The following is a 22634-nucleotide window of genomic DNA, read 5'->3' as shown; positions in this document are numbered from 1 at the left end:
GAGAGGTGCTTGGTAACATGTGGAAAGACAGACAAAACAATTCAACAACCTTTAAAATGTCAAATCCAATTTTATCTCCAAGGGGATGCATCGTTATAAAAAAGACACCTAATGATGAAACTCAAAATACGGGATTGACAATATTAATTTTTACAGCTATGACTTGAAAAGCACCAAGAAAACACAAAAAAACAAGAAAAGTCAATGGTTGCAATTCAACGTGTCCAGTGTGCAGTTTAGCACAGGCTGAGGATGAAAGTCAGAATGCTGAAGTCAGCAAGAATCCCACAAAGCAAGTTACGTTGAGTCAAGGTGTCAGCTGCAGCACTGTTTTAACGTCAAAAGCTCCACGAAGGACAAATGTGAAACTGTACCCATCAAAATCGTTTAGCCACTGAGGTAGTTTTCCGCCTTTTCCTGGTTTTACTCGCAGTGTTAATGACTTTTTCTGAGCTCAAAATCCTCCAATGGGGCATGGTTGAACACCGTGGTCATGCAGGGCTCCATAGTACTGGATACCTACACCATGAAGTTAATATGAAACCTTTTCCTCTATGGCAAAAAGCCGTGAGTTGAACATTGACACCTTGCATGCCAAGGTTGAGTCTTTCCTGAGCAGTCTCAGCCCCTTGTCCCATGGGGAGTGTCAAAAAAGACCAAGTACCAGCATTCTGCAGATGGTGGAAAATGTCATTACAGGGAAGACTCAAAGGGACCAGATTTTATGGTAAGACAGGAGGCTCGCATTATGCATAACCTTTTACTAACCACTTCTGAGCAGCCTCTTAAAAGCTTCCAAGAACAACATGAAGTCACAATTAATCAGAACTCCAAACACCACATAACCCTTCAACATTCCAGGCTTATCCTCTTTTGTTTGCTGCTTCTGAGCAGATAAGTATACTGATAACTTGTTGTAGTTTTAACAGTGTGTTAGCTAAAAGTTGCTTTAATTTGGATGAGAAAAATAATGATATCATTTTGTTTGTGAATGTTGTAAAGCATGGCATTTATGTGTTAGTTTAGTTAAAACCCAATTCACGGGGTTATGCACGTTTGTTTATGTTGTGGAAGAAGTGAATTTATGTAATGAGCAGGTTCGAGTAAGATAGAATATGGGATATTTTAAGGTAACATTTCGGTAATCTAATTATTATATAAACAATTAGTTCTTTAAAAAAAATGCTGTTACGTGAGCAGCATCCTTTGAATCCTGCTTGCGGCATCTGATCTGCTGCGCGGTGTTGCGTGCATCTCGTCAAGAGTTTGAGATGCGTGGTGGTCTCACGGCCATTGGACTGCTTGAAGCAGTTTCTCGAAGGAACGCATCTCTGACGCCTAGCTGTCGAGAGGAAATTGACCTTACCATTCGAGCCTGTGACGAAGCACGTTGCAGGTACAGAGGTTGACTAGCAATGCGCAGTTGAGGCGGCTGACGGTGACAGTTGAATACTGGCCAATGCCGTAAACAGATAAGGAAAGAGGAAGAGGAGTAGAAATGAAAGATTATATTTAGGAGAGATCACATAGCAGCAAGTAATATTAAAAAAAAATAATAACAAAGATGAGTGAAATTGGAGATTTGGGACCGGAAAGTCAGGAGGAGGTAATAAAGAGATTCATTGAGAAAGTATTAGGAGATAGAGTTCAGGAGACAGTGGAAAAAATTATGAAGAAGAGTAAATGGAGGTTAGATCAGGTAGAGGAAAAGGAATACAGGACCCTGTCAGAGAAAGAGGGGGTTCAGATTAGGGGACCAGGAGGAAAATATTTGAAGAAAACCAAACATAGTGAGAAAAATGCTGTTAGAGGCGATGAATTAAAAACTAAAGCAGGAGCTTCAGTTTCATGTGTCACATGTGGCACCAAAGATAGGCAGGTAAACGCTGCAAGAGAGAAGGGCGAGCTGCCCACCTGGTCAGATCAAGCAAAGACTGATGTGGATGAATATGTTTTGGATTTGGGTTACAATATGGACAAGGATGAGTTTGTTGATTTAAATAACCCAAGTAAATCTGAATTTAGAGATATTAAAGATCGATTGGGTGGATATGTATTTAACCCAATGCAAATATGTCATCCCAGGAGCTCTGAATGGTGGCCTTTGGGTCACTTGGCAGAGTATATTAAACATTGGATAAGATGCCCTTTAGAAAGAGCTGAGAGGAATCTCATGTGGATAGTGTGTTCACGGCCAGTTATTGACATGAAAGAAACTGTGACATCATACTTGGATCCTGACCTCATTGCTTATCTCTTTAAGTTGCGGCGTGATCCGAGGAAAGGACTAGAAAGATCATTAAAACAATGTGAAGATAAGTTGCATCTTGGGGCCGGTGGCCAGAATCTTTGATATGGTTTAGGAATCATATATGAATGGAACTGATATAGATATTAATTTGTTGCGAGGCTGAAGCCAAAGGGCAATTTGTTTTATTGGGAACGTGAATGCGGGTTTAATTGCAGAGAGGAGAAAGGCAATGGTATTTAGAATTAGCCCAAAATTAGGAGATTTTGCGAAAAAAGAATCTAGTGAAGAGTGAAAAGGTCTCTTGTTTGGCAAAGGACTAGTGAAGTCGCTAGGTAAATATGTGTAGACTTTCACTGCATTAGACAAGGCACACGTATCAATGAAGATGTTTGGAGACTGGAATTTATGTGGCAGGGCCGGAAGATGGGGCCAATCTTTCGGCTGTCATTACGTCAGGGGCCAATATTATCAGGAAGGTTATTCCCAAGGAAGAGGAGTGTTCAGGGGTAATGGAACAGCATACTCTGGGAGTTTCTACCCACAACGGGGTAGAGCAGGAAGGGGCAGAGGAGGACAAGGAAGGACAGGGTCCCATACAGGGTCTCACGCAGGACATCAAGGTGAGTATGAAGAATGTAACTGGTTCTATCCAGAAAAACACAAAAGGAAGGCTAAGGTGCTTTGTAAAAGAGTGGGAGAGATGAACAAGAGATATGTGGGTGATAGAAACAGTCAAAGGGTATATGATAGAAATTGGTATGGAACCCAGTTCAGAGAAAAGAACCAAGGGAGATAATATTCAAAGAAGAAACAAAGAAGGTTGTAGAACAAGAAATAGACAAGATGAAACAGAAAAAGGCTATAATAAAGGTATCTGAAGATCAGAAAGGGTTTGTGAGCACCCCGTTTGTAGTGAAGAAGAGATAAGGGATGGAGAGAAGTAATAAATCTAAGAGAGTTGAATTATTTTGTGATATACAGACACTTCAAGATGGAAGGAACCCATCTTTTAAGAGACATTTTAGTGGAGAGAGACTGGCTGCCAAAGATAGGCTTGAAAGAAGCTTATTTTTCAATACCAATGGCAGAGGAGAGTCAGTGTTATCTTCAATTAAATGGAGAGGTCGGCTGTATCAGTTCACATGTCTCCCATTTGGTCTATTGTCTGCACCACAGTGTTTGTCAAAGGTTTTGAGACCAGTGGTAGGTTATCTAAGAGAGAGAGAGGAGTACAACTAATAGTTTACCTGGATGACATTTTGTTGATGGGTCAGGATATTATGAGGTTGGAAAAGAATGTGAGCAGGGTACAAGATCTTTTGAGAAAGCTAGGATTTGTGGTAAACTTGGAGAAGTCAAAATTTAAAGCAGAAATTAGAGTTGCTGGAGAGAAAGATTTATTTGATAAAGAGGGAAGTGAAGTTATTGCTGAGGAAAGAAGTAGTGAATTTGTGACGGTTAGTGAGAGTAATCAGACTTTTGTCGTCATCAATTCAGGCAGTGTTTCCGGGTCCATTACACTACACAGGCTTACAGAGGGTGAAGAATCTTGTTCTGAGTAAGGGCCTTTGGTATGGAGACAGAGTGAAGTTAGATGCAGAAGCGAAAGAGGAATTGGTGTGGTGAGTGGAAAATTTAGAGGCATGGAATGGTCGTACAATGTTTGGAACATTTCCGGATTCTGTGTTGGAAACGGATGCACATAATTTGCTTGGGGTTAAAAGCAGGAGAGTTGGCAGTTCGGAGTTTCAGTTATCAAATAAATAGAAGTTCGGAATTGCTGAACATGGACAATATGACTGCAGTAACATATATATACAAACTAGGAGGGAGCAGATCGAAGAAGCTGTCGGAGTTGGCAAAGGATTTCTGGAAGGTTTGCATAGAATTAAAGGTAAATGTGACAGCACAGTATTGGTCTGGGAAGGAGAATTTGGTAGCAGACTGGACTTCAAGGTACTTAAAAGATTTCAGTGACTGGAAGCTAGACCAGAGGGTCTTTCAGATGATAGAGAAAAGGTTGGGTCCATTGGAGATATATTTATTTGCGTCTCGGTTGGCCACTCAGTTGGGAGCTTGTGTGAGTTGGAGACCGTATCCGGGAGCGATAGAAGTGGATGCTTTCACTCTGAATTGGAGGGGATTGAAAGGGTATGCATTCCCTCCATTTTCTATCATTCAGAGAGTATTAATGCAGGTGAGGAGGCAGAAACGTAGGTTAGTTCTGGTGACTCAGTTTTGGATAACTCTGGCTTGGTACCCGTCAGTGATGGAATTGGCCATAGAGGATCCTTATTTACTGTAAGCGGAGAAGGGTCTTCTAGGACACGTGGACGGGATAGAACATCCTCTTGTAGAGTCAGGGGTGCGCAACCTTCTAGTTTGCAGCATTTCAGGAGATCTGAAAGATTTGCCAGCTTATCAGGAGAGGCGTCAGAATAATTATATGAGTCTTGGGCAAAAGGACAACGAAAAGATATGCAAGTGCGTGGAAGGTTTGGTTACGCTGGTGCGTGGAAAGGGGGTTGGATCCCGTTTAGTTAGATGAGGTTATGATTGCTAATTTCTTAGCTGATTTGCTCAGAAAAGGTTTGAGTTATAGGACCATCAACTGCTATGGGTCAGCGACTGCTGCTGGTCATTCTCTGGTTGAGGGGGTGTCCGTAGGGAAAGGGCAGTTGCTTTGCAGGATTATGAAGGATATTCGTTTGAAGAAACCTCAAGGTGCAAGGTATAATACTTTGTGGGACGTTAGTTTGCTTTTGAAATTCTTTTAGAGTTGGCAACAAATATTTGACAGTAAAACAATTGTCTTGGAAGTTGGCTACGTTATTGTGTTTGATCTCCTTCAGGAGAGTGTCAGATTTTAAAGCTTTAGATGTTTCAGGTAGCTTTTATCATCGAGAGGGTGTGTTTTCTTTAAATTGGGAGATGGACAAAAAATATGACTGAAATATTTTTTTTACCCAAGATTTGAAGAACATCCAAAGTTGTGTGTGGAGAAGTGTATTAGGGAATATGAAGCAAGAGTAAATAATTAATAAATAAATCTAGGTGTGCTGGTACAGACCAGTTGTTAATTTCTTATGTGAAACCTCATAGAGCAGTGTCTACAGCAACGATTGCAAGAATGGTGAAAGGAACTATGCATGAGGCCTGTGTGAATTTAGAGAGATTTACAGCACATTTGATTCGTGGAGCAATGGCATCAAAAGTGTATGGTGCTGGAGGTATTTTGAGTGAGATTTTGAAGGCGGCAGACTGGTCAAATTATAGAATGTTTCGGGATTTCAGACCAGTGGCGCATGTTTCAGAAGGAGTTTTGAAGAACTTTGAACATGCATAATCCTAACCTCCTGTCTTGCCATAAAATGTCGATTCGTAGATATATGCTGTATACAGAATCGTTATTTTATTAAAGACAATGAGGCTAGCATAATCCCTCCCTCCCACCCGTTAAGTTGGAGGAAGGTTTCACATACATTCTAAATGTTTTAGTTCATTATAGATGGATGGTGATTGTTTAAAGGTTTGGCGTTGGATGTAAAGTGTTTTTCTGATAATGTTATTTTTGTTTAGCTGGACAGTGAATTTAAAAGAAGAAAACAGGAGTAGAAGGAAAAGAAAGAAGATGTCAAAGAGGAAACAAAAGAGGATGAACCTGGAATGTTGGAAGATTATATGGTGTTTGGAGTTCTGATTGATTGTGACTTCATGTTGTTCTTGGAAGCTTTTGAGATGCTGCTCAGAAGTCATTAATAAAAAGGATATGCATAATGCTAGCCTCCTTGTCTTTAATAAAATCACGATTCTCTATACAGCATACCTCTGAGAATCGACATTTCCCTGCAGCAAGAGCTTCAGTAAAAGGCAAGTGTAGTCCACTGGGAACAGTCGGAACAACGAGGGAAGAGCCATGCGTGTTCCAACTACGCAAGCACGACGCTTTCAGGACTGGGGAGTTCGGGGTCATTTTCAGGCCTGGGGGATCAGAGTAATTTTCAGGGTTGGCGGGTCATTTTCAGGGCTGGCGGGTCGTTTTCAGGGCTGGGGGTCAGGTTGTTTTTGGGGCTGTGGGGCAGCAGTAGTTTTCAGGGCTGGGGAGTGGGAGTCGGGGTTGTTTTCGCGTCTGGGGGGTCGGGTAGTTTTCAGGTCTGGGGAGGGGGGCTCGGGGTAGTTTTTGGGGCGGGGGAGTTTTCAGGGCTGGGGAGGGAGGGGCTGTGGGTAGTGTTAGGGGCTGGGGGGTCAGGGTAGCTTCTGGGGCTGAGTAGTGGGGGTCGGGTAGTTTTCTGGGGCTGAGGGGTCGGGTTGTTTTCAGAGCTGTGGAGGGGGCTCGTTTTCAGGGCTGGGGAGGGGAGGTCAGGGGTAGTTTTAAGGGCTGGGGGGACGGGTAGTTTTAAGGGCTGGGGAGGTTTGGGTTGCTTTTTCTAATTAGGAGTTAGGGCATTAGGCCTAAGGGCAGTGAAAGGGGTTGGGTAGTTTTATTAACAGCGCTGGGGGGAGGCAGGGGTGTCGGGTAGCTTATGTTAAGGGAAAGGCTTTTACGCCTCAGGGAAGGCAAGGGGAATGGGTAGTTTCTGGGGCTTAGGGGAGGGCGGGATAGTTTTTAGGGCTCAGGAGGGTGGGGGACGAGATAGTTTTAAAAAATAGGTTTAAGGGATTTATGCCTAAGGGTAGTGGTAGGGGTTAGGGTAGTTTTAGGGACAGCACGGGGTGGGAGGGCATCGGGGTAGTGTACATTAAGGGTTAGGGACAGCCTGAGAGGAGGGACGGGGTCGGGTATTTGGACCCCATGGCTGCGGTGGGGGCAGGCAGGGGAAGGCGGGTCACGACCTTAGCAACGCATACCCCTTTACCATTCATGTGTCTACCACGGAATTGTGTGGTAAAAGCATGTGTGGTAAAAGAACGCATGGTTATGACACATTTGTGGTTCGGTCTGTGTGGTAGAGGCACACATAGTTTTTATATATACGTGCCTCAATCATACAACCATAGTCCACTCCCAACTGGTCAGTCAAAATGGTTCTTCCAATGGGAGGGTCATTCATTAGCACTGGTTACCCCTAAAGCTAATACAAAAGTTACTTACCTTCGGTAGCGATTTATCTGTAAGAAACATTATAGTGATATATTCCTTGCCTTAGAATTACTCCCTGCGCGTCGGTAGGCGTCGTCGTGCGGCTCCGCGTGCGTCGTTGGCGCCGGGATGAGGTCGCTGACGTCAGTTATGTACACGACTTTCCGCGCCAGGAACGCAGTCATGTAAGAAACTGACCAGTGGTGCCATGAAACTAGGGCCCTGAAAGGGATGACCTAAACCCTAGAAATCAGTTTGCAGAACTGGGAGGATGGGTGGGGCGGTAAGGAATCTAGCACTACTAATGTTTCTTATAGATATATTGTTACTGAAGGTAAGTAACTTGTGCATCTGAAAGAAACACGAAGTGATAGATTCCTTACCTTAGAATAGATACCCCAGCAATACCAACCCCTGTGGTGGGTCTGCGAACCAAGAACACACTAGAAAGTCCTTGAGAACAGAACGGCCAAAGAAGCCGTCTCTCAGGACTTGGCTGTCCAGGTAATAATGCTTGGTACATGTGTGCAGCGAAGCCCACGTAGCTGCCTGACAGATGTCATGCAAGAGAACTCCCCATCCCAAAGCAGTAGTGGCTGCCGTCGCCCTGGTAGAATAGACGCGTAGCCCCACTGGAGGCTCCTTTTTAGCCAAAGAATAACAAGCCTCAATGCACAGAATGACCCATCGAGAGATGGTCTGCTTGTGCACAGCCCAACCTTCCTTGGCGCCCACGTAGCCAACAAAGAGCTGGTCATCCACCCGGAACTGTTGTGTGCGGTTCAAATAGAAAGAGAGCGCACGTTTTGGGTCCAGGCGGTGGAGCCTCTCCTCCTCTTTTGAAGGATGCGTAGGCGAAAAGAAGATGGGAAAAGTGATGGTCTGCCCGATGTGAAAGGCAGTGACAACCTTTGGCAGAAAAGATGGACGATGCCGCAGTACAACTTTGTCCGGATGGACTGAAAGAAATGGAGGCTTAGAAGAAAGAGCCTGGAGCACACTCACTTTTCTGGGAGAGGTGATGGCCACCAGGAAAGCAGTCTTTAAAGTGGGAAGACGAAGAGGGCAGTTGTGAAGTGGCTCAAAGGGAGCACACATCAGATAAGTTAGGACGAGGTTCAAGACCCACTGAGGCATTATGAAAGGAACAGGAGGGAAAAGATGAGTAATGCCTTTTAAGAATCTATTTACAAAAGAGGACTTGAAAAAGGAAGGCTGATCTGGAAGCCGTAAAAAGGCTGAAATGGCCGAGAGATAGCGCTTGATAGTGCCCAGAGCAGAGCCCTGCTGGGTCAAAGAAAGTAGAAAGAGGAGGACCTCTGAAAGAGGGGCAGAAAGGGGATCCACAGCCTTTGCTGTGCACCATGCCACAAATTTATTCCACCTGCAGTCGTATACCTTTTTAGTGGAGGGAAGCCTGGCTGCCAAGATGACATCACAAACTTCGAGAGGCAAGTCAAAAGACGTCAACTACCGCCGCTCAATCTCCACGCAAGGAGGTGGAGGCTGGACAGGTTCGTGTGGAGGACCCTCCCCTGCTGCCACAGAAGATCCTCCCAAAGAGGCAGCGGAGCGGGGGATAGATCGCCATGCTGAGTAGCTCGGCATACCATACTCTTCGAGCCCAGTCCGGACCCACAAGAATAACTTGGGCCCGGTCGGGCTTGATCTTTTTCAGCACTCTAGGTAAAAGTGGTATAGGCGGAAAGGCGTATAGTAGACCACAATTCCACTCGCGACAAAAAGCGTTGCCTAGCAAGTGCCGCCTTGGAAATTCCAACGTGCAGAACTGATGACATTGCGCATTCTCTCTGGTGGCGAATAGATCTAACTAAGGCTCTGCCCACTGCTGAAAGAGACCTTGTGCCACGTCCGAATTCAGACGCCATTCGTGATCCATCATGCACCGGCGGCTGATGAACCACCAGGGGAATGCCCTGATGTTCCAGACATGTCGAGAAGCGCAGGGCCCACCCCACCCTGTTTGTTGCAGGACCACATGGCTGTGGTGTATTCTGTGAACATCTGCACTACTCTCCCCATGACAGAGGGAAGGAATGCCTTCAGTGCAAGTCGGATCGCCCAAAGCTCCAGAAGGTTAATATGGAAACGGGACTCCGCCAGAGACCAGAGGCCTCTGATCTCCGCCTCTCCCATCTGGCAGCCCCATCCCAGGAGTGACACATCCATCACCACTGTGCGCTCCGGTTGGGGAAGGGAGAAGGATCTTTTACTTACTTTCATTATATGCAACCATGGTCGTTGAATTAGAATAATAACACGAAATGCTTTTGTCAGCTTTCATGAAACTTTGTTTACACCCCATGACAATTATTTAAGAACCAAGAATAGCTCTGATTAAATACTGTGAATGTATTTGAGCAGACATGATTATCATGTTGCAAGAAAAAAGTGACATTAAAAAGACATGCATTCTACATTTGTCATTCATATGTGAGCAATTGGCATATATGGCCTAAAAAGGGGATACCTAGAAGGAAAAAAACATGATAATTATAACAACTAGGTTGAAAAACTGGCTTTTCACCAACAGACAGTTGAGCTGTGCCTATTCGCCATTTGTACTCCTGGACTGGAATTGCTATCATATAGCTGGCATGTCTAAAAGAAACACGTAGGGGGCGAGCCCGCCTTACACAACCAGTCGTCAAGATAGGAGAAGACTGGAACCCTTGATCTGCGCAGATGAGCTGCGACCACCGCCATCACTTTCTTGAACACCCGAGGGGCGCTGGTATGGCCGAAGGAGAGCACAGTAAACTGAAAATGTTCGTGGCCTACCGTGAACCGCAGGTAACGCCAGTGGGCCAGCAGGACGGGGATGTGGAAATAAGCGTCCTGCAAGTCCAACGCTAAAATCCAGTCTCCAGGGTTGAGAGCAGACAAGACCTGAGTAAGCGTCAACATCTTGAACTTCTCCTTCTGGAGTAAGCCGTTGCCGTCCTTGAGGTCCAAGATAGGACGCAGGCCCTTGTCCTTCCTGGGGACCAGAACGTAGTAGGAATAGCAACCAAGACCTACTTCTGGCCCAGGAATGCGCTCGATGGCCCCCTTGGCAAAGAGGGCCATGACTTCCTGCTGAAGAAGCGCAAGATGGTCCCCCGACAAGCAGTGGACCCGAGGTGGCATGGCTGGAGGGGTAGTCTCGAATGGGAGGGAGTAGCCCCTTCGGACTATCTGCAGCACCAACTTGTCCAAAGTGATGTTGCGCCAGTGGGGGAGATGATGGCGTATTCTGCCTCCCACTGGCGTATGATGGGCCTTAAGAAGGCTTTGAAGTGGATGCTGCTGGGATGAAGGTGGACAGACCCGCCCGCTGGCACACATAACTGCCTCAGCGGTTGCCACGTCTGCACTGAGGTTGTTGGTACACCGGCCTGCGTCTCTGGAATGAACGTGTTGGGGCACCCCTTCTGTGGCCACAAAAGGAGAGAAAAGCAGAAGGCTGAGGAGGCCGAGTGGCCGAGAGGCCCAAGGACTTGGCCATAGCCTGTGAATCCTCAAAGCGCTCCAAGGCACTATCTGCTTTGTTGCCAAAAAGGCGAATGCCATCAAAGGGCATGTCCATCAAGGTGTTTTGGACATCCCCCAAAAAGCCAGTTGTCCTCTGCCAGGTGTGTGGCCAACACGCCACCTTCGTGGAAATCGCCCTGCCCAGCGAGTCGGCGGTATCAAACCCACAACGGATAGTGAACTTCGCTGCGTCCCTCCCAGCTGCAATAGCCTGGGAGAGTACTGTCTGGGCTTCCTCCGGACAGTTGGACAGCACCTGAGCAACCGTGTCCCACACCAAATGGGAGTAACGGCCCAAGAGGCATGCAGTGTTCACCGACCGCAGCCCTGAGTTGGCAGATGAAATAAGCTTCTTGCCAAGCTGCTCCAGCTTCTTGGATTCCCTTTCCGGGGGTGCGGAAGGGAATGCGCTCTGGGATGCAGAGGCTTGGACAACCAAGCTGTCAGGGGTGGGGTGTTGGAAGAGAAAGAGGGGGTCGCCCGGAGCCAGGCGTTGCGTCGGGCCACGTTCCTGTCCACAGGAGCCCCTGTGTTGGGCCTGGACCAAGAGCCCAATAGAACGTCAGACAGTGCATCATTAAAAGGCAGCAAGGGCTCCGAAGAGGTTGCCGCCGGTTGAAGCACTTCAGTCAGGAGGTTAGTCCTGACGGCCTCTCTAGGGAGTTCGAGGTGGAGAGCCTTGGCTGCCCTACGCAACACCACTGCATAACTTGCTCCCTCCTCCGTAGCCACGGAAGGAGGAGACAGCATGCCAAGGTCAGACGAGGTGTCTAGACCACTGGCATCCCCCAAATCCTCTCTCCAGTCCGGGTCATAACCACACTGTTGTGTGAGAAGGTCCTCAGACCTCTCCCAGTGCTCCTCTTCCTCCAAAGTCTGTGAAACAGGCTGAAAATAAGGAGGACAGACTTAGGGGTAGAAAGGCCCCATCGGAATCGGCGTTGATCAACACCGTTCAGGGCTGAAACCGGGGACGACGTCAGCGGTAGTATCAGACGACGTCGGAGGTGGTGCCGGAGGTGGGGTCAACACCGGTGAAGGTGTTATCAGGTTGACCGGTGTTGCCCGGGATTCGAGCCCGGATCCAGGGGGCTGAAGCCACCGGTATCGGGAGAACAGGACCCCCAGTTGGGCCCACGGGGCGCGAAGGTGCGCCGGCAGAGCCAGATGCCCCAAAGAGTGGGGCCATGGCAGCAAGAAACTCTTGCACCTGGGCAGGCATCGCCGACGGACCCAGATAAGGTGGGTAGGCCAGGAGCGTTGCAGGCTCCACCGGAGCCGCAGGGGTGGCACCACCCGCATCCTCAGCCACGACGGGAAGTCAAGTGCGACGGCGCTTCTTCGACTTCTTCTTGGAATGTTTCGACTTACCTGACCCAGAGTGCAAAGACTTAGATCCCGAGGAACGATCGTGATGGCTCCGCGACCAGTCCCTCTACCTCCCACACGTCCAGGACCTTGAGCGGCGCGGAGCCGACTGCCGGACTTTCAGCAAGTTTCGGGACCGCTCCTGCAATGTTTTCGGTGCCATGGCCCGGCAGTCGGGGCACGACTTGGAGTCGTTTTCGCGCCCCAGGCAGTAGACACACATGCGGTGTGGGTCCGTCACTGGGATCATGCGGTGACAGTCCCCACAGTACTTGAAGCTGGGCATCCCTACGACACCAGGAGTCGATCAACTCGAAGAAATGAGGTAAAAGGTCTTGAAATAGCTCAGTCAAAAATTGACTGGGCGTACTTGCTCTTCCTGAATCTGCACTTGCCGGCGCGGGAAAAAAAAGAACTGAGGTCGGCTACGCCATCCCGGCGCCAACGATGCACGCGGAGCCCCACGACGACGCCTACCGACGCACAGGATTACTGCTGATGAAAAATTTTCCGGATCCAGTCTGACGCCTGGGGGTAATTCTAAGGTAATGAATCTATTACTACGTGTTTCTTTAAAATACGCCGGCCATATGACAGCACTTCCAGTCCAGGGGTACAAACGGTGAATAGGCACAGCTCAACTGGCTGTTGGTGGAACAGCCAGTTTTTCAACCTATTTGTTATAATTATCATGGTGTTTTCCTTCTAGGTATCCCCTTTTTAGGCCATATATGTCAATTGCTCACACATGAATGACAAATGTAGAATGCATGTCTATATAATGTCACTTTTTTCTTGCAACATGATAATCATGTCTATTCGAATACATTCACAGTATTTAATCAGAGCTATTCTTGGTTCAATTGTCATGGGGTATAAACAAAGTTTCATGAAAGCTGACAAATGCATTTCTTGTTATTATTCTAATTCAAAGACCATGGTTGCATATAATGAAAGTAAGTAACAGAGCATCAGACTGGTCTCTGCTAATTATGTATCTGAAAGATTCAACAATGGAACTTTGTGCAGGGGATACAGACGATACAGAACTGCTTCTCTTACTTTTGATTAAACCACTTGCTGGAGGCTTATCAGCCTTCCTCCCAGCGCAGACCAGAGCAGCAGAATATGCTATGATTTTGAAGCAGGTATGAAAAAAATGAGCCTTCTTGGAAAATCGTTAGGCTTTTCTTTTAGTGCAGAGTTTAGTTTAGTAAGTCAAAGGTAGGCTGTGGAATTAATATTAAGCTAAACTACGGACATTTTTGCATTTTCAAATATTTTCTGCTGTTCAAAATACTCAAACTCTGCAGACAAAATTCAATTTTTATAGATCCAAGTCACATTGTGTGCTTTAGGTTAGAATTTAAATTGTAATAAATCTTTAAAAGGTGTTTATTGTTTTATTGTGTTCTTCAGTGTGCCATTTCATCATGAAAGAGGGTTTGGGTTCCACTAATCATCCCTGTGTCTGACAAGACAGATTGTTATCTGAAACACATCTCACTCAAGTACTGCTCAGTGGGTTGCACGACAGTTGCAGTCTAATTGCTTCCTGTCTCTTGTAGGCACACTGACAAGGTCCTTAGTGCTGGGGGCTCTCGAAAGCCTATTTTACGGGTCGTGTTCTAGAGTATCTAGAAAACTTATCATAATGACTGGTGAGAACTCCAAAGTCAATTCCCAAATATTCCAACAAACCAGACTGTCCACTTTGTCACTACTTCCTTTGTTCTTTCCTGGAATTATCCCAGAGTACCTTGCTCTGGGATCTTCCAATAAATCAATCAGTACATTTGTAGAGCGCACTACTTACCTGTGAGGGTCTCAAGGTGCGTGGGGGGATTAGTGCTGCTACTGCTCGAAAAGCCAGGTCTAGAAGAGTCTCCTGTAGGCCAGCAGATCCTTGGTCTGTCGTAGGTGGATGGGGAGTGTGTTCCAGGTCTTTGCAGCGAGGTTAGAGAACTATCTGCCTCCGGAGGTCGTTTAACGGATGCGGGGGACGGTGGCGAGGTCAGCGGAGCGAAGCTGGCGGTTCTGGGTGTAGCAGTTGAGTCGTTCATTGAGGTACGCTGCTCCGGTGTTGTGGAGAGCCTTGTGAGCTGGGTGAGGAGCTTGAAGGTGATCCTCTTGTTGACGGGGAGCCAGTGCAGGTCTTTCAGGTGGGCTGTGATGTGACTGTGGCAGGGGATGTCGAGGATGAGGCGTGCAGAGGCATTCTGCATGCGGTGTAGTCGTTTCTGGAGTTTGGCTGAGGTTCCTGCATAGAGGGCGTCGCCGTAGTCCAGTCTGCTGCTGACGAGGGCCTGGGTGACCGTCCTTCTGGGCTCGGTGGGGATCCAACGGTAGATGTTGCGAAGCTTGCGGAGGGTGTTGAAGCAGGAGGAGGAGACAGTGTTCACTTGCTGGGTCATTGACAATGCGGAGTCCAGGATGACTTCGAGGTTGCGTGCATGGTTAGCGGGCGTTGGTGCAGCTCCCAGTGAGGTGAGCCACCGTGAGTTGTCCCAGGCGGAGGGGGTGGATACGATGATGAGGACCTCTGTCTTGTCCGAGTTCAGTTTCAGGCGGCTGTTCGTCATCTATTCGACAATGGCTTTCATTCCTTCGTGGAGGATGGATTTGGCGGTGGTGGGGGCCTTGGTGAGGGAGAGGATCAGCTGGATGTCGTTGGCGTATGAGACTATGTTGAGGTCGGGCGATCTGGCGATTTTGGCGAGTGGTGCCATGTAGATGTTGAAGAGCGTAGGGCTGAGGGACGATGCCTGGGGTACGCCGCAGATGATCTTGGTGTCTTTAGAGAGGAATGGAGGGAGGTGGACGCTCTGCGTTCTGCCGGTGAGGAAGGAGGTGGTCCAGTCCAGTGCTTTGTCGCGGATGCCTGCGTTGTGGAGGCGTGAGCGGAGGGGTGTGGTGGCAGACAGTGTCGTAGTGGCAGAGAGGTCCAGGAGGATGAGGGCCGCCGTTTCTCCGTTGTCCATCATGGTCCTGATGTCGACGGTAGCGGCAACGAGGGCTGTTTCGGTGCTGTAGTTGCTTCGGAATCCGGATTGGAACGGGTCCAGAATGTTGTTCTGTTCGAGGAAGGAGGATAGTTGCCTGTGGACGATCTTCTCAATTACTTTCGCCGGGAACGGGAGGAGGGAGATGGGTCGGAAGTTCTTGAGGTCCTTAGGGTCTGCCTTGGGTTTCTTGAGTAGGGCGTTGATCTCGGCGTGCTTCCAGTTCTCCAGGAAGGTGGCGGTCTCGAAGGAGCTGTTGATGATCTTGCAGGGATGGGGTGCGATGGTGGAGTTTGCTTTGTTGAAGATGTGGTGCGGGCAGGGGTCAGATGGTGAGCCGGAGTGGATGGTGTTCATAATTTTGATGGTGTCTTCGTCGTTGACGTGAGCAGGTGGTCGATGTGGCTGGGGGGCGGTGTGTCTGAGTCTATGTCTGTTGGGGGGCCTGGTTGCTGAAGCTGTGATGGATGTCTGCGATCTTGCGGTGGAAGAAGGTGGCTAGGGAGTCGCAGCGGTCTTGTGATGGCGGGATGGCAGGATGTCGTTGGAGTTGGAGCTGGGGTTGGAGAGTTCCTTCACAATGTTGAAGAGCTCTTTGCTGTAATGTGTGTTGTTCCCAATGCGTTCTTTGAAGGAGGTCTTTTTGGAGGTTCGGATGAGTTGGTGGTGTCTGAGGATGGCGCTCTTGTAGGCTGTGTTGCTGTCCTGTGTCTGTTCGTGGTGGCACTTGTTCTCGATCTACGGCAGGCCTGCTTGGATGCCTGGAGGTGGACGGTGAACCAGATGGCTTTTCTGTCGGTGCGTCTGTTCGAGGGTTTCTTGATCAGGGCGAGAGTGTTGGCGCAGTCGTCGATCCAATGCCTGAGGTTGAGGGCGGCGATGTCGGTAGAGTCCGTCGGTGGGTTACGGACGAAGAAGGGGACTAGCTGGTCTTCAGGGACTTTGCTCCAGCTGCGGTGGGGGGCTTGTTGTGTGCGGTGGTGCGTGGTAGGCTTCTTGAAGGTGAAGTGGACGCAGCGGAGGTCAGTCCAGTGGAGTTCGGCGGTGTGGTTGAAGGGGACGTGGTTGCTGGCTGAGAAGATGGGCTTGAGCGTGTGTCCGGCGGAGTGGGTGGGAGTTGTGACGAGCTGTTTGAATCCGAGGTTGGCGAGCAGGGTGGTGGAGTTGCTGTCGTTGGTGTTCTCGAGGTGGAAGTTCGGGTCTCCGAGGAGGATGTAGTCCGTGGACGCAAGAGCGTGGGTGCTGATGAAGTAGGTGATGGAGTTGCTGAACTGCGGCCAGGGGCGGGTGGTCTGTAGATGAGGTTTTCTCCGAGGGTGGTGTTGGGGTCAGTGTGGATCTGGAAGTGCAGGTGTTCGGCGATGATGAGCATGTTGTCGGTGCTGGTCTTGACTCTGAGGGTGTTCCTGTGGACGACGGCGATTCCTCCTCCTGTTCCATTGGTGCGGTCCCTATGGGTGATCTTGTAGCCGTCTGGGATGGCTATGGCGATGTTGGGTGCTGAGGATGGGTTCATCCAGGTCTCCGTCAGGAAGGCGACGTCTGGGGAGGTGGAGTCGAGTAAGTCAAGGAGTGTGATGTCGTTTCTGCGGGCGGAGCAGGTGTTAAGAAGAATCAATCTGAGGTGGTTGCGTCCTTTCTCGGTGGGTGGTTTTGAGGTTCGGAGGCTGGTGATGCTGCAACTCCGGCATGAAAAGGGTCCTTGGGTGTGCTTCGGAGCGGCCAGAAGCAGGTGTGCGATCGTCCAGTGTTGAGTGCGTGGAGGGAGCTGGCGTCGTATCAGTGTGAGGCGTCGTGGCGTTCGCGGGGTCCAGGGGGTCTGGCGCTGGGCGCAGCGGCCGCAATAAGAAGGGGAGGTGGGAGGGAGGAGCAGCTGGGAGGCGGGAGTGATTTGGCGAGGGGGGCAGGCCGCAGAGGACACAGCGGCGGGAGAGGAGAAACGGACAGAGAACGAAGTGCAGGGGCAGTGGAAAACAGACTACAGCGCAATTACAAACAAGTGCAATTACCACAACAATACAGATACAGTTGAAAAGTAAAATACAGAAGTTAGAAATACAAGTGAACCAGTACAATTACAGAGCGAGCAAACGGATACTTACGGTGCCACAAGGCCAACAGGGATGAGGTGCAGGTGGGGGCCTGCGGGTGGAGGAGGGCCTCGATCTTGCAGCAGCAGCGAGAGCCAGGAGCGGGGACACGGGCACAGATAGGTGGAGCTGTGTGGCACTGGGAGCGACCTGCCTGAAGCAGGGTCAAGGGTCGCTCTCTTCACCGCGCAGTGGCCGCCATAAGAAGGGGAGGTGGGAGGGAGGAGACGCTGGGAGGCGGGAGTGATTGGGCAAGCGAGGGGGGCAGGGCCGCAGGGGACGCAGCGGCGGGAGAGGATGGCAAGATGGCAGGACTGCTTTTCAAGTATCCAGAACTCCTACACTTCACACCCAGGGGCAGACTAATTAAAACCAGGATCCACCCCTGGCAAAGCGTCCTTGATTGGTTCTGGTCTCTCCCTCCCCCAACTATTAGTACAGACAGAGCGTTTAAGAAAGATTCCAATTCCAAAGCCTTACTCAGTCATAGCATCTATGTACCTGTCCATTCCCATGCCCCACATTCCAGTATGAATATCCAGGGATGACTTCTACTGACTTGTATTCTTGCCAGCATAATAAGGCCTATTGCTAATAAAGGAAAGTCCAGTTAGTTCAGATTTAGCTACTGTCAAGGCTTCAAAGGAGCACGAAACATATGTTTATGAAAATCACTGTCTCCATATATTACATATAACAAATGTATTAAATAATCTACCTTCATCAGTGAACTAGAGTTTTTTTTAAATTTGTGTTTAGATGACCCCTGGGTCCTTTTCCTAGCCTGGTTTATGTAAAAAGTGACTTTTAAACATAAGCACGGCACTTACTAGAAAATCCATTGTGACCTCTACAGAGAAACAGACTTTGTAAATGGCCATTATAGGGACAAACTGGTCTTAATATTCATCATGTTCCACTCTTATACATTAAGCGCCCAACTTTGAACTGAAAACACACTTAGTGGTGAATTAGTTAATGTTTAGAAGTAGCTTTTGATACGTATCAAAACAGTTTTTATTTAACATGTGCCTCTTGCTTTGATATGGGATTACTTGTTTCTCATTCAGAGGGGACCCGGTTTGGCAGTTTGGGAAGGACTGTCTGTGCATACTGTAGCAGAACACAGCCTGAATTGCATGAGGGGGTTCTTGTCTCAAGTGACACAGAGGGCAGAAACACAAGGGATAGGAATACGACCCAGAGTTATTACTAGTGTACAACATTAATTCGAATGTACAGCCCATAACCTTTCTGTTTTGCTCATTACAGTGGGTGACCAACTCTCAATCTCCCAGTGTGCAGTCATAACATCCAGTAAATAAAGTGTAATACAATACCAAATAAAATCCAGGGAAACCATGCAGAAAGGTGAATTTCTTACAACTTACACTTTTTCATTTGCTTTTACTAAGGAGAAGTTTAATGGAAAAACAAGCAAACTGTACATAAGAGGCACATACACAAAAACAGATACCCTAAACTCTAACAAGTAGAAGGAAAGGGGAAGGAAATGGAGGGCCCAAGGTAAGCAAAGTACCAATATAAATGAAACAAACAGATCTAGATACCTGCTCTGATGATTCTTTAGGTGGCTCCCACGAGGAATCTTTAGAGACTCTACCTTGGCTGTCTCTAGTCAGTACCTATGTAGGGTTTGTTCTTCCATCAACCAATCCATTCCTGGAGTTTGCTCTTTTATGGCTCATAGGGATAGTTCTTTTATCACTAGATGAACTCTTCAGGTCACTTATTACGGTCAGCTATGGCTTGCTCCTCCCTCTCATCTGCCAGGCCTGCCTGTATATAGTGCATATCTGGGGTGGTCCACTCTAAAGAAAACCTACAATAACTTCATCTCTGTTGTGCAAGCATATGAAATACTTCTCCGTCACACTGGAAGTGCCCTAAGGAGCTTTTACCTTCGCTTTACATATTGAGCACATTCCTTTAGGCTGACCACCCCATCCCCTCTTGATCCTGGGTGGGGTCGCTACAGAACACTTACGCTAGGAAGTAAAGATTGAAATCTCTCAGGCAATGTTAATTTTAAGACGGAAAGACACTTGTAAGAGGAGGGAGGCATTAGGTCGCCTTGATTTGTGACTTGCCACATGTGTGTTTCTTTCAGTCGTTTGGTCTGGTTTCATTTGTCTGTGTACCAGCACACCCTTCTTGGGTACCTGTAAGCTCTGTGGCTTGCTCTTTTGTAACTTTTGAGAGAACTCTTTAGATCAGTTCCCACCCTACCATTATCCACTGCATGCCTTGAGTTGCCTTTTGTCTCTTGTAGAGAGAAACCTAGGAGTATTTAGTACGCCGGCCTGTAATCCAGTAGTGTCCAGCTATCTCTCCACCCCACACAAGTTATGTTATGTTGTATGTTATGCTATATGTTTGTAAGTGTGCAAAATACCTAAAAGATGTCTTGGTGCTGAGAGACTAACTACCCCATCCGCAGCTAAACCTAACAAAGACCGAAAAACAGTCAGCTCACAGCAACACACATCAGGTACCAAAAAAAAAAAAAAAAAAAGCTACCAAGAACTGAATCCAAAGGAAAACTACTGGAAGACCCAAAGCCAAAGTTCTCCACCTTGCTGTAAAAGACAATTATAAGCTATACAGCCAGGTTTTCAGGGCCTTTCCATAGTGCAGGTGCCGGAATGGTTTCTGCAATCTAGTAGGAAGGGTATTCCATGGGAACCCTTGACCTCTGCCTGGCGCAAAACTGGACAAAGGACTGGGGAGTATCTTCCCCTATGTCCAGCCCCTTCTCTGAGGGGGACCCCTGAGTTGTCCTAACTCCTTTCCTAGGGTATTTAAGGGCTTACTTGTGGGAGGGTCCTAGGAATCGTCATGAGACAAGACTCAAGCCTGAAACCATGTCATGCTTCGACCATCAAGACACTTGGACTTCGCTGGACTTCACCTGGAACCAAGACTGTATCAAGGAAGACTCCTGCTGCTCCTAGCCTCGCTGTTCTGAAAGTCTGCTTTGTCATCTGTGTTTCTTCCAGGATCTTCAGCAGATTGGTGAACATCGAGGACACCCGCAGAAATCTCCCTTGGAATAAAGGAGTCACTGTGAGAAGTAGACCTGGTATATGCTGTCCCCTAATTAAAGTGGGCACCCTGTACCAGTCCAAACAACCCTTATTAATGATTAGGTTAAAGACAACCTTTATAGAAAGCTATCCTAGTGGTAGCTTTGGAGATCAGCCTTCAGGCTAAGTCTCGAAGGAATGTAAAGCAGCTTGATTTACCAGATCAGAACCTCCTGAATAACCAAATGAAAGGAGACCCACACAAGATATATATAAAATATATGTATTCATTACTAAACACTCTCTATCAATCAATCAATAATGCCATTTGTATAGCGCACTACTCACCCGGGAGGGTCTCAAGGCGCTTGGGGGGAGGGGTATGCTACTGCTCGAACAGCCAGGTCTTGAGTTGTTTCCTGAAGGCAAGATGGTCCTGGGTCAGCCGAAGGTGGATGGGGAGGGAGTTCCAAGTCTTGGCAGCCAGGTAAGAGAAGGATCTTCCTCCAGGGGTGGCTCTTCGGATGCGTGGTACGGCTGCGAGGGTGAGGCTGGTGGACCGCAGCTGGCGGGTGGGCGTGTAGAAAGTCAGGCGGTCGTTGAGGTACTTGGGGCCCAGGTCGTGGAGAGACTTGTGTGCGTGGGTGAGGAGCCGGAACGTGATCCTCTTGTCGACGGGGAGCCAGTGCAGGTTCCAGAGGTGGCTGGAGATGTGGCTGCGTCGGGGGACATCCAGGATGAGTCGGGCGGAGGCGTTCTGGATGCGTTGGAGTCTTTTCTGTAGCTTGGCTGTGGTTCCGGCTTAGAGGGCGTTTCCGTAGTCCAGTCGGCTGGTGACGAGTGCCTGGGTGACAGTCTTCCTGGTCTCGGTCGGGATCCAGCGGAAGATCTTGCGAAGCATACGCAGGGTGTTGAAGCACGATGAGGAGACGGCGTTGACTTGTCTGGTCATCGAGAGGGAGGGGTCCAGGATGAAGCCCAGGTTGCGTGCGTGGTCGGTTGGCTTGGGTGCGGTGCCCAGGGCTGGGGGCCACCAGGAGTCGTCCCAGGCGGAGGGCGAAGATCCCAGGATGAGGACTTCCGTCTTGTCCGAGTTCAGTTTCAGGCGGCTGTCCTTCATCCACTCGGCGACGTCTTTCATCCCTTCGTGTAGGCAGGTTCTGGCGGTGTCGGGGTCTCTGGTGAGGGAGAGGATCAGCTGGGTGTCGTCGGCGTAAGAGATGATGTTGAGGTTGTGCTGGCGTGCGATGGCTGCGAGAGGTTTCATGTAGATGTTGAAGAGGGTGGGGCTGAGTGAAGATCCTTGCGGGACGCCGCAGATGACTTCGGTGACCTTGGAGCGAAACGGGGGGAGGCGGACTCTTTGTGTTCTTCCGGCGAGGAACGAGATGATCCACTCCAGTGCCTTCTCTTGGATACCGATGTTGCTGAGGCGCTGGACTAGGGTGCGGTGGCAGACCGTGTCGAACGCAGCGGAGAGGTCCAGGAGGATGAGGGCCACTGTTTCCCCCTTGTCGAGCAGGGTCCGGATGTCGTTGGTGGCTGCGATGAGGGCGGTCTCGGTGCTGTGGTTGGCTCTGAAGCCGGACTGCGAGGGGTCGAGGGATCCGTTCGTCTCGAGGAAGGCGGTCAGCTGTCTGTTGACGATCTTCTCGATGACTTTAGCAGGAAAAGGGAGGAGCGAGATGGGACGGAAGTTTTTGAGATCGGTGGGGTCCGCTGTAGGTTTCTTCAGGAGGGCGCTGATCTCGGCGTGCTTCCAGCTCTCCGGGAAGGTGGCGGTGTTGAAGGAGGCGTTGATGATGTTCCGGAGTTGGGGTGCGATGGTGGAGTCGGCATTGTTGAAGACGTGGTGTGGGCAGGGGTCGGTCGGTGATCCGGAGTAGATGGTGTTCATCATGCGGGCTGTGTCTTCGGTGGTCACCGTGGTCCAGGTGCGAAGGGTGGCGGTGGGGGGCGTTGGTTCGACGGTTGGGTGCGTGGGTGGGGCGCCAAAGCTGTTGTGGATGTCGGCGATCTTGCAGTGGAAGAACAAGGCGAGGGAGTCGCAGAGGTCTTGTGACGGAGTGATGTCGTTGGTGCCGGTGCTGGGGTTGGAGAACTCCTTGACGATAGTGAAGAGCTCTTTGCTGTTGTGGGCGTTGTTGTCCAGTCGTTCCTTCAGGGATTTCTTCTTGGTGGTGCGGATGAGCTGGTGGTGCTTGCGGGTAGCGTGTTTGAGGGCGGTCATGTTGTCGGTGGTCCGGTCGAGGAGCCAGGCTT

At 49.0% G+C, this 22634-nt stretch overlaps 1 protein-coding gene across 8 annotated transcripts in view; it reads right to left on the bottom strand.

The window, feature by feature from the left end:
• ITSN2 (intersectin 2) overlaps positions 1-22634 on the bottom strand; it is a 1402222-nt gene that overhangs the window by 1122681 nt on the left and 256907 nt on the right. The window lies entirely within an intron of this gene.

The sequence above is a fragment of the Lissotriton helveticus genome, chromosome 6 (genome assembly GCF_964261635.1).
Source record: "Lissotriton helveticus chromosome 6, aLisHel1.1, whole genome shotgun sequence".
Lineage (NCBI taxonomy): Eukaryota > Metazoa > Chordata > Amphibia > Caudata > Salamandridae > Lissotriton > Lissotriton helveticus.
The sequence above is the reverse complement of the archived record's forward strand: the minus strand, read 5'-3'. Positions and strand labels throughout refer to the sequence as shown.